Below are 12280 nucleotides of genomic sequence, written 5' to 3' on the forward strand. Positions count from 1 at the left end.
TGAGGAACAAAAGCTGCAATCATTCCAGCTGTGTCTGAATGCACGCCAGAGAGGTGGCACTGAGACGCCTCACTTTCCAAGTAGTTTTTAGGGTTCCAGTTCTCACTGTTACAGCCTGTAAAAAGCCTGCAATCATCCCGCATGTACACAAATGGCCTGAGAAACAAGGTTGCAGTCCTTCCAGCTGTGTGTTTCTCCGCAGAAAAAAAGCAACTATTCCTATCAAAGTACTGTTAAAGGATAGCATGTGTTTGATGGCTGAGACACCATTATCCGCCACTCAGCTGGTGTGAGCAACTGTCAGCGGTGTCACAGCATGTTTAAATGGGCTTTCTGCGGCCTGTTTCATCGCTTACGGCCATACCACCCTGAACGCGCCCGATCTCGTCTGATCTCGGAAGCTAAGCAGGGTCGGGCCTGGTTAGTACTTGGATGGGAGACCGCCTGGGAATACCAGGTGCTGTAAGCTTTTTTTCCCTCTCAGCTGTCACCAAAGGAGGGCGCTGTTGCTCCATCACCGCACACAGGGCTTTGAGGAACAAAAGCTGCAATCATTCCAGCTGTGTCTGAATGCACGCCAGAGAGGTGGCACTGAGACGCCTCACTTTCCAAGTAGTTTTTAGGGTTTCAGTTCTCACTGTTACAGCCTGTAAAAAGCCTGCAATCATCCCGCATGTACACAAATGGCCTGAGAAACAAGGTTGCAGTCCTTCCAGCTGTGTGTTTCTCCGCAGAAAAAAAACAACTATTCCTATCAAAGTACTGTTAAAGGATAGCATGTGTTTGATGGCTGAGACACCATTATCCGCCACTCAGCTGGTGTGAGCAACTGTCAGCGGTGTCACAGCATGTTTAAATGGGCTTTCTGCGGCCTGTTTCGTCGCTTACGGCCATACCACCCTGAACGCGCCCGATCTCGTCTGATCTCGGAAGCTAAGCAGGGTCGGGCCTGGTTAGTACTTGGATGGGAGACCGCCTGGGAATACCAGGTGCTGTAAGCTTTTTTTCCCTCTCAGCTGTCACCAAAGGAGGGCGCTGTTCCTCCATCACCGCACACAGGGCTTTGAGGAACAAAAGCTGCAATCATTCCAGCTGTGTCTGAATGCACGCCAGAGAGGTGGCACTGAGACGCCTCACTTTCCAAGTAGTTTTTAGGGTTCCAGTTCTCACTGTTACAGCCTGTAAAAAGCCTGCAATCATCCCGCATGTACACAAATGGCCTGAGAAACAAGGTTGCAGTCCTTCCAGCTGTGTGTTTCTCCGCAGAAAAAAAACAACTATTCCTATCAAAGTACTGTTAAAGGATAGCATGTGTTTGATGGCTGAGACACCATTATCCGCCACTCAGCTGGTGTGAGCAACTGTCAGCGGTGTCACAGCATGTTTAAATGGGCTTTCTGCGGCCTGTTTCGTGGCTTACGGCCATACCACCCTGAACGCGCCCGATCTCGTCTGATCTCGGAAGCTAAGCAGGGTCGGGCCTGGTTAGTACTTGGATGGGAGACCGCCTGGGAATACCAGGTGCTGTAAGCTTTTTTTCCCTCTCAGCTGTCACCAAAGGAGGGCGCTGTTGCTCCATCACCGCACACAGGGCTTTGAGGAACAAAAGCTGCAATCATTCCAGCTGTGTCTGAATGCACGCCAGAGAGGTGGCACTGAGACGCCTCACTTTCCAAGTAGTTTTTAGGGTTCCAGTTCTCACTGTTACAGCCTGTAAAAAGCCTGCAATCATCCCGCATGTACACAAATGGCCTGAGAAACAAGGTTGCAGTCCTTCCAGCTGTGTGTTTCTCCGCAGAAAAAAAACAACTATTCCTATCAAAGTACTGTTAAAGGATAGCATGTGTTTGATGGCTGAGACACCATTATCCGCCACTCAGCTGGTGTGAGCAACTATCAGCGGTGTCACAGCATGTTTAAATGGGCTTTCTGCGGCCTGTTTAGTCGCTTACGGCCATACAACCCTGAACGCGCCCGATCTCGTCTGATCTCGGAAGCTAAGCAGGGTCGGGCCTGGTTAGTACTTGGATGGGAGACCGCCTGGGAATACCAGGTGCTGTAAGCTTTTTTTCCCTCTCAGCTGTCACCAAAGGAGGGCGCTGTTGCTCCATCACCGCACACAGGGCTTTGAGGAACAAAAGCTGCAATCATTCCAGCTGTGTCTGAATGCACGCCAGAGAGGTGGCACTGAGACGCCTCACTTTCCAAGTAGTTTTTAGGGTTCCAGTTCTCACTGTTACAGCCTGTAAAAAGCCTGCAATCATCCCGCATGTACACAAATGGCCTGAGAAACAAGGTTGCAGTCCTTCCAGCTGTGTGTTTCTCCGCAGAAAAAAAGCAACTATTCCTATCAAAGTACTGTTAAAGGATAGCATGTGTTTGATGGCTGAGACACCATTATCCGCCACTCAGCTGGTGTGAGCAACTGTCAGCGGTGTCACAGCATGTTTAAATGGGCTTTCTGCGGCCTGTTTCGTCGCTTACGGCCATACCACCCTGAACGCGCCCGATCTCGTCTGATCTCGGAAGCTAAGCAGGGTCGGGCCTGGTTAGTACTTGGATGGGAGACCGCCTGGGAATACCAGGTGCTGTAAGCTTTTTTTCCCTCTCAGCTGTCACCAAAGGAGGGCGCTGTTGCTCCATCACCGCACACAGGGCTTTGAGGAACAAAAGCTGCAATCATTCCAGCTGTGTCTGAATGCACGCCAGAGAGGTGGCACTGAGACGCCTCACTTTCCAAGTAGTTTTTAGGGTTCCAGTTCTCACTGTTACAGCCTGTAAAAAGCCTGCAATCATCCCGCATGTACACAAATGGCCTGAGAAACAAGGTTGCAGTCCTTCCAGCTGTGTGTTTCTCCGCAGAAAAAAAACAACTATTCCTATCAAAGTACTGTTAAAGGATAGCATGTGTTTGATGGCTGAGACACCATTATCCGCCACTCAGCTGGTGTGAGCAACTGTCAGCGGTGTCACAGCATGTTTAAATGGGCTTTCTGCGGCCTGTTTCGTCGCTTACGGCCATACCACCCTGAACGCGCCCGATCTCGTCTGATCTCGGAAGCTAAGCAGGGTCGGGCCTGGTTAGTACTTGGATGGGAGACCGCCTGGGAATACCAGGTGCTGTAAGCTTTTTTTCCCTCTCAGCTGTCACCAAAGGAGGGCGCTGTTGCTCCATCACCGCACACAGGGCTTTGAGGAACAAAAGCTGCAATCATTCCAGCTGTGTCTGAATGCACGCCAGAGAGGTGGCACTGAGACGCCTCACTTTCCAAGTAGTTTTTAGGGTTCCAGTTCTCACTGTTACAGCCTGTAAAAAGCCTGCAATCATCCCGCATGTACACAAATGGCCTGAGAAACAAGGTTGCAGTCCTTCCAGCTGTGTGTTTCTCCGCAGAAAAAAAACAACTATTCCTATCAAAGTACTGTTAAAGGATAGCATGTGTTTGATGGCTGAGACACCATTATCCGCCACTCAGCTGGTGTGAGCAACTGTCAGCGGTGTCACAGCATGTTTAAATGGGCTTTCTGCGGCCTGTTTCGTCGCTTACGGCCATACCACCCTGAACGCGCCCGATCTCGTCTGATCTCGGAAGCTAAGCAGGGTCGGGCCTGGTTAGTACTTGGATGGGAGACCGCCTGGGAATACCAGGTGCTGTAAGCTTTTTTTCCCTCTCAGCTGTCACCAAAGGAGGGCGCTGTTGCTCCATCACCGCACACAGGGCTTTGAGGAACAAAAGCTGCAATCATTCCAGCTGTGTCTGAATGCACGCCAGAGAGGTGGCACTGAGACGCCTCACTTTCCAAGTAGTTTTTAGGGTTCCAGTTCTCACTGTTACAGCCTGTAAAAAGCCTGCAATCATCCCGCATGTACACAAATGGCCTGAGAAACAAGGTTGCAGTCCTTCCAGCTGTGTGTTTCTCCGCAGAAAAAAAACAACTATTCCTATCAAAGTACTGTTAAAGGATAGCATGTGTTTGATGGCTGAGACACCATTATCCGCCACTCAGCTGGTGTGAGCAACTGTCAGCGGTGTCACAGCATGTTTAAATGGGCTTTCTGCGGCCTGTTTCGTCGCTTACGGCCATACCACCCTGAACGCGCCCGATCTCGTCTGATCTCGGAAGCTAAGCAGGGTCGGGCCTGGTTAGTACTTGGATGGGAGACCGCCTGGGAATACCAGGTGCTGTAAGCTTTTTTTCCCTCTCAGCTGTCACCAAAGGAGGGCGCTGTTGCTCCATCACCGCACACAGGGCTTTGAGGAACAAAAGCTGCAATCATTCCAGCTGTGTCTGAATGCACGCCAGAGAGGTGGCACTGAGACGCCTCACTTTCCAAGTAGTTTTTAGGGTTCCAGTTCTCACTGTTACAGCCTGTAAAAAGCCTGCAATCATCCCGCATGTACACAAATGGCCTGAGAAACAAGGTTGCAGTCCTTCCAGCTGTGTGTTTCTCCGCAGAAAAAAAACAACTATTCCTATCAAAGTACTGTTAAAGGATAGCATGTGTTTGATGGCTGAGACACCATTATCCGCCACTCAGCTGGTGTGAGCAACTGTCAGCGGTGTCACAGCATGTTTAAATGGGCTTTCTGCGGCCTGTTTCGTCGCTTACGGCCATACCACCCTGAACGCGCCCGATCTCGTCTGATCTCGGAAGCTAAGCAGGGTCGGGCCTGGTTAGTACTTGGATGGGAGACCGCCTGGGAATACCAGGTGCTGTAAGCTTTTTTTCCCTCTCAGCTGTCACCAAAGGAGGGCGCTGTTGCTCCATCACCGCACACAGGGCTTTGAGGAACAAAAGCTGCAATCATTCCAGCTGTGTCTGAATGCACGCCAGAGAGGTGGCACTGAGACGCCTCACTTTCCAAGTAGTTTTTAGGGTTCCAGTTCTCACTGTTACAGCCTGTAAAAAGCCTGCAATCATCCCGCATGTACACAAATGGCCTGAGAAACAAGGTTGCAGTCCTTCCAGCTGTGTGTTTCTCCGCAGAAAAAAAGCAACTATTCCTATCAAAGTACTGTTAAAGGATAGCATGTGTTTGATGGCTGAGACACCATTATCCGCCACTCAGCTGGTGTGAGCAACTGTCAGCGGTGTCACAGCATGTTTAAATGGGCTTTCTGCGGCCTGTTTCGTCGCTTACGGCCATACCACCCTGAACGCGCCCGATCTCGTCTGATCTCGGAAGCTAAGCAGGGTCGGGCCTGGTTAGTACTTGGATGGGAGACCGCCTGGGAATACCAGGTGCTGTAAGCTTTTTTTCCCTCTCAGCTGTCACCAAAGGAGGGCGCTGTTGCTCCATCACCGCACACAGGGCTTTGAGGAACAAAAGCTGCAATCATTCCAGCTGTGTCTGAATGCACGCCAAAGAGGTGGCACTGAGACGCCTCACTTTCCAAGTAGTTTTTAGGGTTCCAGTTCTCACTGTTACAGCCTGTAAAAAGCCTGCAATCATCCCGCATGTACACAAATGGCCTGAGAAACAAGGTTGCAGTCCTTCCAGCTGTGTGTTTCTCCGCAGAAAAAAAACAACTATTCCTATCAAAGTACTGTTAAAGGATAGCATGTGTTTGATGGCTGAGACACCATTATCCGCCACTCAGCTGGTGTGAGCAACTGTCAGCGGTGTCACAGCATGTTTAAATGGGCTTTCTGCGGCCTGTTTCGTCGCTTACGGCCATACCACCCTGAACGCGCCCGATCTCGTCTGATCTCGGAAGCTAAGCAGGGTCGGGCCTGGTTAGTACTTGGATGGGAGACCGCCTGGGAATACCAGGTGCTGTAAGCTTTTTTTCCCTCTCAGCTGTCACCAAAGGAGGGCGCTGTTGCTCCATCACCGCACACAGGGCTTTGAGGAACAAAAGCTGCAATCATTCCAGCTGTGTCTGAATGCACGCCAGAGAGGTGGCACTGAGACGCCTCACTTTCCAAATAGTTTTTAGGGTTCCAGTTCTCACTGTTACAGCCTGTAAAAAGCCTGCAATCATCCCGCATGTACACAAATGGCCTGAGAAACAAGGTTGCAGTCCTTCCAGCTGTGTGTTTCTCCGCAGAAAAAAAACAACTATTCCTATCAAAGTACTGTTAAAGGATAGCATGTGTTTGATGGCTGAGACACCATTATCCGCCACTCAGCTGGTGTGAGCAACTGTCAGCGGTGTCACAGCATGTTTAAATGGGCTTTCTGCGGCCTGTTTCGTCGCTTACGGCCATACCACCCTGAACGCGCCCGATCTCGTCTGATCTCGGAAGCTAAGCAGGGTCGGGCCTGGTTAGTACTTGGATGGGAGACCGCCTGGGAATACCAGGTGCTGTAAGCTTTTTTTCCCTCTCAGCTGTCACCAAAGGAGGGCGCTGTTGCTCCATCACCGCACACAGGGCTTTGAGGAACAAAAGCTGCAATCATTCCAGCTGTGTCTGAATGCACGCCAGAGAGGTGGCACTGAGACGCCTCACTTTCCAAGTAGTTTTTAGGGTTCCAGTTCTCACTGTTACAGCCTGTAAAAAGCCTGCAATCATCCCGCATGTACACAAATGGCCTGAGAAACAAGGTTGCAGTCCTTCCAGCTGTGTGTTTCTCCGCAGAAAAAAAACAACTATTCCTATCAAAGTACTGTTAAAGGATAGCATGTGTTTGATGGCTGAGACACCATTATCCGCCACTCAGCTGGTGTGAGCAACTGTCAGCGGTGTCACAGCATGTTTAAATGGGCTTTCTGCGGCCTGTTTCGTCGCTTACGGCCATACCACCCTGAACGCGCCCGATCTCGTCTGATCTCGGAAGCTAAGCAGGGTCGGGCCTGGTTAGTACTTGGATGGGAGACCGCCTGGGAATACCAGGTGCTGTAAGCTTTTTTTCCCTCTCAGCTGTCACCAAAGGAGGGCGCTGTTGCTCCATCACCGCACACAGGGCTTTGAGGAACAAAAGCTGCAATCATTCCAGCTGTGTCTGAATGCACGCCAGAGAGGTGGCACTGAGACGCCTCACTTTCCAAGTAGTTTTTAGGGTTCCAGTTCTCACTGTTACAGCCTGTAAAAAGCCTGCAATCATCCCGCATGTACACAAATGGCCTGAGAAACAAGGTTGCAGTCCTTCCAGCTGTGTGTTTCTCCGCAGAAAAAAAACAACTATTCCTATCAAAGTACTGTTAAAGGATAGCATGTGTTTGATGGCTGAGACACCATTATCCGCCACTCAGCTGGTGTGAGCAACTGTCAGCGGTGTCACAGCATGTTTAAATGGGCTTTCTGCGGCCTGTTTCGTCGCTTACGGCCATACCACCCTGAACGCGCCCGATCTCGTCTGATCTCGGAAGCTAAGCAGGGTCGGGCCTGGTTAGTACTTGGATGGGAGACCGCCTGGGAATACCAGGTGCTGTAAGCTTTTTTTCCCTCTCAGCTGTCACCAAAGGAGGGCGCTGTTGCTCCATCACCGCACACAGGGCTTTGAGGAACAAAAGCTGCAATCATTCCAGCTGTGTCTGAATGCACGCCAGAGAGGTGGCACTGAGACGCCTCACTTTCCAAGTAGTTTTTAGGGTTCCAGTTCTCACTGTTACAGCCTGTAAAAAGCCTGCAATCATCCCGCATGTACACAAATGGCCTGAGAAACAAGGTTGCAGTCCTTCCAGCTGTGTGTTTCTCCGCAGAAAAAAAACAACTATTCCTATCAAAGTACTGTTAAAGGATAGCATGTGTTTGATGGCTGAGACACCATTATCCGCCACTCAGCTGGTGTGAGCAACTGTCAGCGGTGTCACAGCATGTTTAAATGGGCTTTCTGCGGCCTGTTTCGTCGCTTACGGCCATACCACCCTGAACGCGCCCGATCTCGTCTGATCTCGGAAGCTAAGCAGGGTCGGGCCTGGTTAGTACTTGGATGGGAGACCGCCTGGGAATACCAGGTGCTGTAAGCTTTTTTTCCCTCTCAGCTGTCACCAAAGGAGGGCGCTGTTGCTCCATCACCGCACACAGGGCTTTGAGGAACAAAAGCTGCAATCATTCCAGCTGTGTCTGAATGCACGCCAGAGAGGTGGCACTGAGACGCCTCACTTTCCAAGTAGTTTTTAGGCTTCCAGTTCTCACTGTTACAGCCTGTAAAAAGCCTGCAATCATCCCGCATGTACACAAATGGCCTGAGAAACAAGGTTGCAGTCCTTCCAGCTGTGTGTTTCTCCGCAGAAAAAAAACAACTATTCCTATCAAAGTACTGTTAAAGGATAGCATGTGTTTGATGGCTGAGACACCATTATCCGCCACTCAGCTGGTGTGAGCAACTGTCAGCGGTGTCACAGCATGTTTAAATGGGCTTTCTGCGGCCTGTTTCGTCGCTTACGGCCATACCACCCTGAAAGCGCCCGATCTCGTCTGATCTCGGAAGCTAAGCAGGGTCGGGCCTGGTTAGTACTTGGATGGGAGACCGCCTGGGAATACCAGGTGCTGTTAGCTTTTTTTCCCTCTCAGCTGTCACCAAAGGAGGGCGCTGTTGCTCCATCACCGCACACAGGGCTTTGAGGAACAAAAGCTGCAATCATTCCAGCTGTGTCTGAATGCACGCCAGAGAGGTGGCACTGAGACGCCTCACTTTCCAAGTAGTTTTTAGGGTTCCAGTTCTCACTGTTACAGCCTGTAAAAAGCCTGCAATCATCCTGCATGTACACAAATGGCCTGAGAAACAAGGTTGCAGTCCTTCCAGCTGTGTGTTTCTCCGCAGAAAAAAAGCAACTATTCCTATCAAAGTACTGTTAAAGGATAGCATGTGTTTGATGGCTGAGACACCATTATCCGCCACTCAGCTGGTGTGAGCAACTGTCAGCGGTGTCACAGCATGTTTAAATGGGCTTTCTGCGGCCTGTTTCGTCGCTTACGGCCATACCACCCTGAACGCGCCCGATCTCGTCTGATCTCGGAAGCTAAGCAGGGTCGGGCCTGGTTAGTACTTGGATGGGAGACCGCCTGGGAATACCAGGTGCTGTAAGCTTTTTTTCCCTCTCAGCTGTCACCAAAGGAGGGCGCTGTTGCTCCATCACCGCACACAGGGCTTTGAGGAACAAAAGCTGCAATCATTCCAGCTGCGTCTGAATGAACGCCAGAGAGGTGGCACTGAGACGCCTCACTTTCCAAGTAGTTTTTAGGGTTCCAGTTCTCACTGTTACAGCCTGTAAAAAGCCTGCAATCATCCCGCATGTACACAAATGGCCTGAGAAACAAGGTTGCAGTCCTTCCAGCTGTGTGTTTCTCCGCAGAAAAAAAACAACTATTCCTATCAAAGTACTGTTAAAGGATAGCATGTGTTTGATGGCTGAGACACCATTATCCGCCACTCAGCTGGTGTGAGCAACTGTCAGCGGTGTCACAGCATGTTTAAATGGGCTTTCTGCGGCCTGTTTCGTCGCTTACGGCCATACCACCCTGAACGCGCCCGATCTCGTCTGATCTCGGAAGCTAAGCAGGGTCGGGCCTGGTTAGTACTTGGATGGGAGACAGCCTGGGAATACCAGGTGCTGTAAGCTTTTTTTCCCTCTCAGCTGTCACCAAAGGAGGGCGCTGTTGCTCCATCACCGCACACAGGGCTTTGAGGAACAAAAGCTGCAATCATTCCAGCTGTGTCTGAATGCACGCCAGAGAGGTGGCACTGAGACGCCTCACTTTCCAAGTAGTTTTTAGGGTTCCAGTTCTCACTGTTACAGCCTGTAAAAAGCCTGCAATCATCCCGCATGTACACAAATGGCCTGAGAAACAAGGTTGCAGTCCTTCCAGCTGTGTGTTTCTCCGCAGAAAAAAAACAACTATTCCTATCAAAGTACTGTTAAAGGATAGCATGTGTTTGATGGCTGAGACACCATTATCCGCCACTCAGCTGGTGTGAGCAACTGTCAGCGGTGTCACAGCATGTTTAAATGGGCTTTCTGCGGCCTGTTTCGTCGCTTACGGCCATACCACCCTGAACGCGCCCGATCTCGTCTGATCTCGGAAGCTAAGCAGGGTCGGGCCTGGTTAGTACTTGGATGGGAGACCGCCTGGGAATACCAGGTGCTGTAAGCTTTTTTTCCCTCTCAGCTGTCACCAAAGGAGGGCGCTGTTGCTCCATCACCGCACACAGGGCTTTGAGGAACAAAAGCTGCAATCATTCCAGCTGTGTCTGAATGCACGCCAGAGAGGTGGCACTGAGACGCCTCACTTTCCAAGTAGTTTTTAGGGTTCCAGTTCTCACTGTTACAGCCTGTAAAAAGCCTGCAATCATCCCGCATGTACACAAATGGCCTGAGAAACAAGGTTGCAGTCCTTCCAGCTGTGTGTTTCTCCGCAGAAAAAAAACAACTATTCCTATCAAAGTACTGTTAAAGGATAGCATGTGTTTGATGGCTGAGACACCATTATCCGCCACTCAGCTGGTGTGAGCAACTGTCAGCGGTGTCACAGCATGTTTAAATGGGCTTTCTGCGGCCTGTTTCGTCGCTTACGGCCATACCACCCTGAACGCGCCCGATCTCGTCTGATCTCGGAAGCTAAGCAGGGTCGGGCCTGGTTAGTACTTGGATGGGAGACCGCCTGGGAATACCAGGTGCTGTAAGCTTTTTTTCCCTCTCAGCTGTCACCAAAGGAGGGCGCTGTTGCTCCATCACCGCACACAGGGCTTTGAGGAACAAAAGCTGCAATCATTCCAGCTGTGTCTGAATGCACGCCAGAGAGGTGGCACTGAGACGCCTCACTTTCCAAGTAGTTTTTAGGCTTCCAGTTCTCACTGTTACAGCCTGTAAAAAGCCTGCAATCATCCCGCATGTACACAAATGGCCTGAGAAACAAGGTTGCAGTCCTTCCAGCTGTGTGTTTCTCCGCAGAAAAAAAACAACTATTCCTATCAAAGTACTGTTAAAGGATAGCATGTGTTTGATGGCTGAGACACCATTATCCGCCACTCAGCTGGTGTGAGCAACTGTCAGCGGTGTCACAGCATGTTTAAATGGGCTTTCTGCGGCCTGTTTCGTCGCTTACGGCCATACCACCCTGAAAGCGCCCGATCTCGTCTGATCTTGGAAGCTAAGCAGGGTCGGGCCTGGTTAGTACTTGGATGGGAGACCGCCTGGGAATACCAGGTGCTGTTAGCTTTTTTTCCCTCTCAGCTGTCACCAAAGGAGGGCGCTGTTGCTCCATCACCGCACACAGGGCTTTGAGGAACAAAAGCTGCAATCATTCCAGCTGTGTCTGAATGCACGCCAGAGAGGTGGCACTGAGACGCCTCACTTTCCAAGTAGTTTTTAGGGTTCCAGTTCTCACTGTTACAGCCTGTAAAAAGCCTGCAATCATCCCGCATGTACACAAATGGCCTGAGAAACAAGGTTGCAGTCCTTCCAGCTGTGTGTTTCTCCGCAGAAAAAAAACAACTATTCCTATCAAAGTACTGTTAAAGGATAGCATGTGTTTGATGGCTGAGACACCATTATCCGCCACTCAGCTGGTGTGAGCAACTGTCAGCGGTGTCACAGCATGTTTAAATGGGCTTTCTGCGGCCTGTTTCGTCGCTTACGGCCATACCACCCTGAACGCGCCCGATCTCGTCTGATCTCGGAAGCTAAGCAGGGTCGGGCCTGGTTAGTACTTGGATGGGAGACCGCCTGGGAATACCAGGTGCTGTAAGCTTTTTTTCCCTCTCAGCTGTCACCAAAGGAGGGCGCTGTTGCTCCATCACCGCACACAGGGCTTTGAGGAACAAAAGCTGCAATCATTCCAGCTGTGTCTGAATGCACGCCAGAGAGGTGGCACTGAGACGCCTCACTTTCCAAGTAGTTTTTAGGGTTCCAGTTCTCACTGTTACAGCCTGTAAAAAGCCTGCAATCATCCCGCATGTACACAAATGGCCTGAGAAACAAGGTTGCAGTCCTTCCAGCTGTGTGTTTCTCCGCAGAAAAAAAACAACTATTCCTATCAAAGTACTGTTAAGGATAGCATGTGTTTGATGGCTGAGACACCATTATCCGCCACTCAGCTGGTGTGAGCAACTGTCAGCGGTGTCACAGCATGTTTAAATGGGCTTTCTGCGGCCTGTTTCGTCGCTTACGGCCATACCACCCTGAACGCGCCCGATCTCGTCTGATCTCGGAAGCTAAGCAGGGTCGGGCCTGGTTAGTACTTGGATGGGAGACCGCCTGGGAATACCAGGTGCTGTAAGCTTTTTTTCCCTCTCAGCTGTCACCAAAGGAGGGCGCTGTTGCTCCATCACCGCACACAGGGCTTTGAGGAACAAAAGCTGCAATCATTCCAGCTGTGTCTGAATGCACG

The 12280-nt window shown here is 50.7% G+C and overlaps 23 non-coding genes across 23 annotated transcripts; all 23 read left to right on the top strand.

Moving 5' to 3' along the window:
• Positions 1 to 350: 350 nt before the first annotated feature.
• On the top strand, positions 351 to 469 carry LOC128384110 (5S ribosomal RNA). Its single transcript, XR_008324039.1, has one exon. It is a non-coding gene; the product is annotated as a 5S ribosomal RNA (ribosomal RNA).
• Positions 470 to 882: 413 nt separating this feature from the next.
• LOC128384118 (5S ribosomal RNA) lies at positions 883 to 1001 on the top strand. The gene has a single exon (XR_008324040.1). It is a non-coding gene; the product is annotated as a 5S ribosomal RNA (ribosomal RNA).
• Positions 1002 to 1414: 413 nt separating this feature from the next.
• Positions 1415 to 1533, top strand: LOC128384125 (5S ribosomal RNA). The gene has a single exon (XR_008324041.1). It is a non-coding gene; the product is annotated as a 5S ribosomal RNA (ribosomal RNA).
• Positions 1534 to 1946: 413 nt separating this feature from the next.
• Positions 1947 to 2065, top strand: LOC128354246 (5S ribosomal RNA). The gene has a single exon (XR_008320981.1). It is a non-coding gene; the product is annotated as a 5S ribosomal RNA (ribosomal RNA).
• A 413-nt stretch (positions 2066 to 2478) lies between these two features.
• On the top strand, positions 2479 to 2597 carry LOC128384130 (5S ribosomal RNA). The gene has a single exon (XR_008324042.1). It is a non-coding gene; the product is annotated as a 5S ribosomal RNA (ribosomal RNA).
• Positions 2598 to 3010: 413 nt separating this feature from the next.
• LOC128384141 (5S ribosomal RNA) lies at positions 3011 to 3129 on the top strand. Its single transcript, XR_008324044.1, has one exon. It is a non-coding gene; the product is annotated as a 5S ribosomal RNA (ribosomal RNA).
• A 413-nt stretch (positions 3130 to 3542) lies between these two features.
• LOC128384148 (5S ribosomal RNA) lies at positions 3543 to 3661 on the top strand. The gene has a single exon (XR_008324045.1). It is a non-coding gene; the product is annotated as a 5S ribosomal RNA (ribosomal RNA).
• Positions 3662 to 4074: 413 nt separating this feature from the next.
• LOC128384154 (5S ribosomal RNA) lies at positions 4075 to 4193 on the top strand. Its single transcript, XR_008324046.1, has one exon. It is a non-coding gene; the product is annotated as a 5S ribosomal RNA (ribosomal RNA).
• A 413-nt stretch (positions 4194 to 4606) lies between these two features.
• On the top strand, positions 4607 to 4725 carry LOC128384158 (5S ribosomal RNA). The gene has a single exon (XR_008324047.1). It is a non-coding gene; the product is annotated as a 5S ribosomal RNA (ribosomal RNA).
• A 413-nt stretch (positions 4726 to 5138) lies between these two features.
• Positions 5139 to 5257, top strand: LOC128384164 (5S ribosomal RNA). Its single transcript, XR_008324048.1, has one exon. It is a non-coding gene; the product is annotated as a 5S ribosomal RNA (ribosomal RNA).
• A 413-nt stretch (positions 5258 to 5670) lies between these two features.
• On the top strand, positions 5671 to 5789 carry LOC128384169 (5S ribosomal RNA). Its single transcript, XR_008324049.1, has one exon. It is a non-coding gene; the product is annotated as a 5S ribosomal RNA (ribosomal RNA).
• Positions 5790 to 6202: 413 nt separating this feature from the next.
• LOC128384173 (5S ribosomal RNA) lies at positions 6203 to 6321 on the top strand. The gene has a single exon (XR_008324050.1). It is a non-coding gene; the product is annotated as a 5S ribosomal RNA (ribosomal RNA).
• A 413-nt stretch (positions 6322 to 6734) lies between these two features.
• On the top strand, positions 6735 to 6853 carry LOC128384182 (5S ribosomal RNA). The gene has a single exon (XR_008324060.1). It is a non-coding gene; the product is annotated as a 5S ribosomal RNA (ribosomal RNA).
• Positions 6854 to 7266: 413 nt separating this feature from the next.
• Positions 7267 to 7385, top strand: LOC128384192 (5S ribosomal RNA). Its single transcript, XR_008324071.1, has one exon. It is a non-coding gene; the product is annotated as a 5S ribosomal RNA (ribosomal RNA).
• Positions 7386 to 7798: 413 nt separating this feature from the next.
• LOC128384203 (5S ribosomal RNA) lies at positions 7799 to 7917 on the top strand. The gene has a single exon (XR_008324082.1). It is a non-coding gene; the product is annotated as a 5S ribosomal RNA (ribosomal RNA).
• A 413-nt stretch (positions 7918 to 8330) lies between these two features.
• Positions 8331 to 8449, top strand: LOC128353477 (5S ribosomal RNA). The gene has a single exon (XR_008320880.1). It is a non-coding gene; the product is annotated as a 5S ribosomal RNA (ribosomal RNA).
• Positions 8450 to 8862: 413 nt separating this feature from the next.
• Positions 8863 to 8981, top strand: LOC128384221 (5S ribosomal RNA). Its single transcript, XR_008324095.1, has one exon. It is a non-coding gene; the product is annotated as a 5S ribosomal RNA (ribosomal RNA).
• Positions 8982 to 9394: 413 nt separating this feature from the next.
• On the top strand, positions 9395 to 9513 carry LOC128354363 (5S ribosomal RNA). Its single transcript, XR_008321024.1, has one exon. It is a non-coding gene; the product is annotated as a 5S ribosomal RNA (ribosomal RNA).
• Positions 9514 to 9926: 413 nt separating this feature from the next.
• On the top strand, positions 9927 to 10045 carry LOC128384228 (5S ribosomal RNA). Its single transcript, XR_008324099.1, has one exon. It is a non-coding gene; the product is annotated as a 5S ribosomal RNA (ribosomal RNA).
• A 413-nt stretch (positions 10046 to 10458) lies between these two features.
• LOC128384235 (5S ribosomal RNA) lies at positions 10459 to 10577 on the top strand. Its single transcript, XR_008324100.1, has one exon. It is a non-coding gene; the product is annotated as a 5S ribosomal RNA (ribosomal RNA).
• A 413-nt stretch (positions 10578 to 10990) lies between these two features.
• Positions 10991 to 11109, top strand: LOC128354196 (5S ribosomal RNA). The gene has a single exon (XR_008320974.1). It is a non-coding gene; the product is annotated as a 5S ribosomal RNA (ribosomal RNA).
• A 413-nt stretch (positions 11110 to 11522) lies between these two features.
• LOC128384242 (5S ribosomal RNA) lies at positions 11523 to 11641 on the top strand. The gene has a single exon (XR_008324101.1). It is a non-coding gene; the product is annotated as a 5S ribosomal RNA (ribosomal RNA).
• A 412-nt stretch (positions 11642 to 12053) lies between these two features.
• On the top strand, positions 12054 to 12172 carry LOC128384249 (5S ribosomal RNA). The gene has a single exon (XR_008324102.1). It is a non-coding gene; the product is annotated as a 5S ribosomal RNA (ribosomal RNA).
• The last annotated feature ends 108 nt before the right edge of the window (positions 12173 to 12280 follow it).

This window comes from Scomber japonicus, chromosome 2, assembly GCF_027409825.1.
Source record: "Scomber japonicus isolate fScoJap1 chromosome 2, fScoJap1.pri, whole genome shotgun sequence".
NCBI classification, from domain to species: Eukaryota; Metazoa; Chordata; class Actinopteri; order Scombriformes; family Scombridae; genus Scomber; species Scomber japonicus.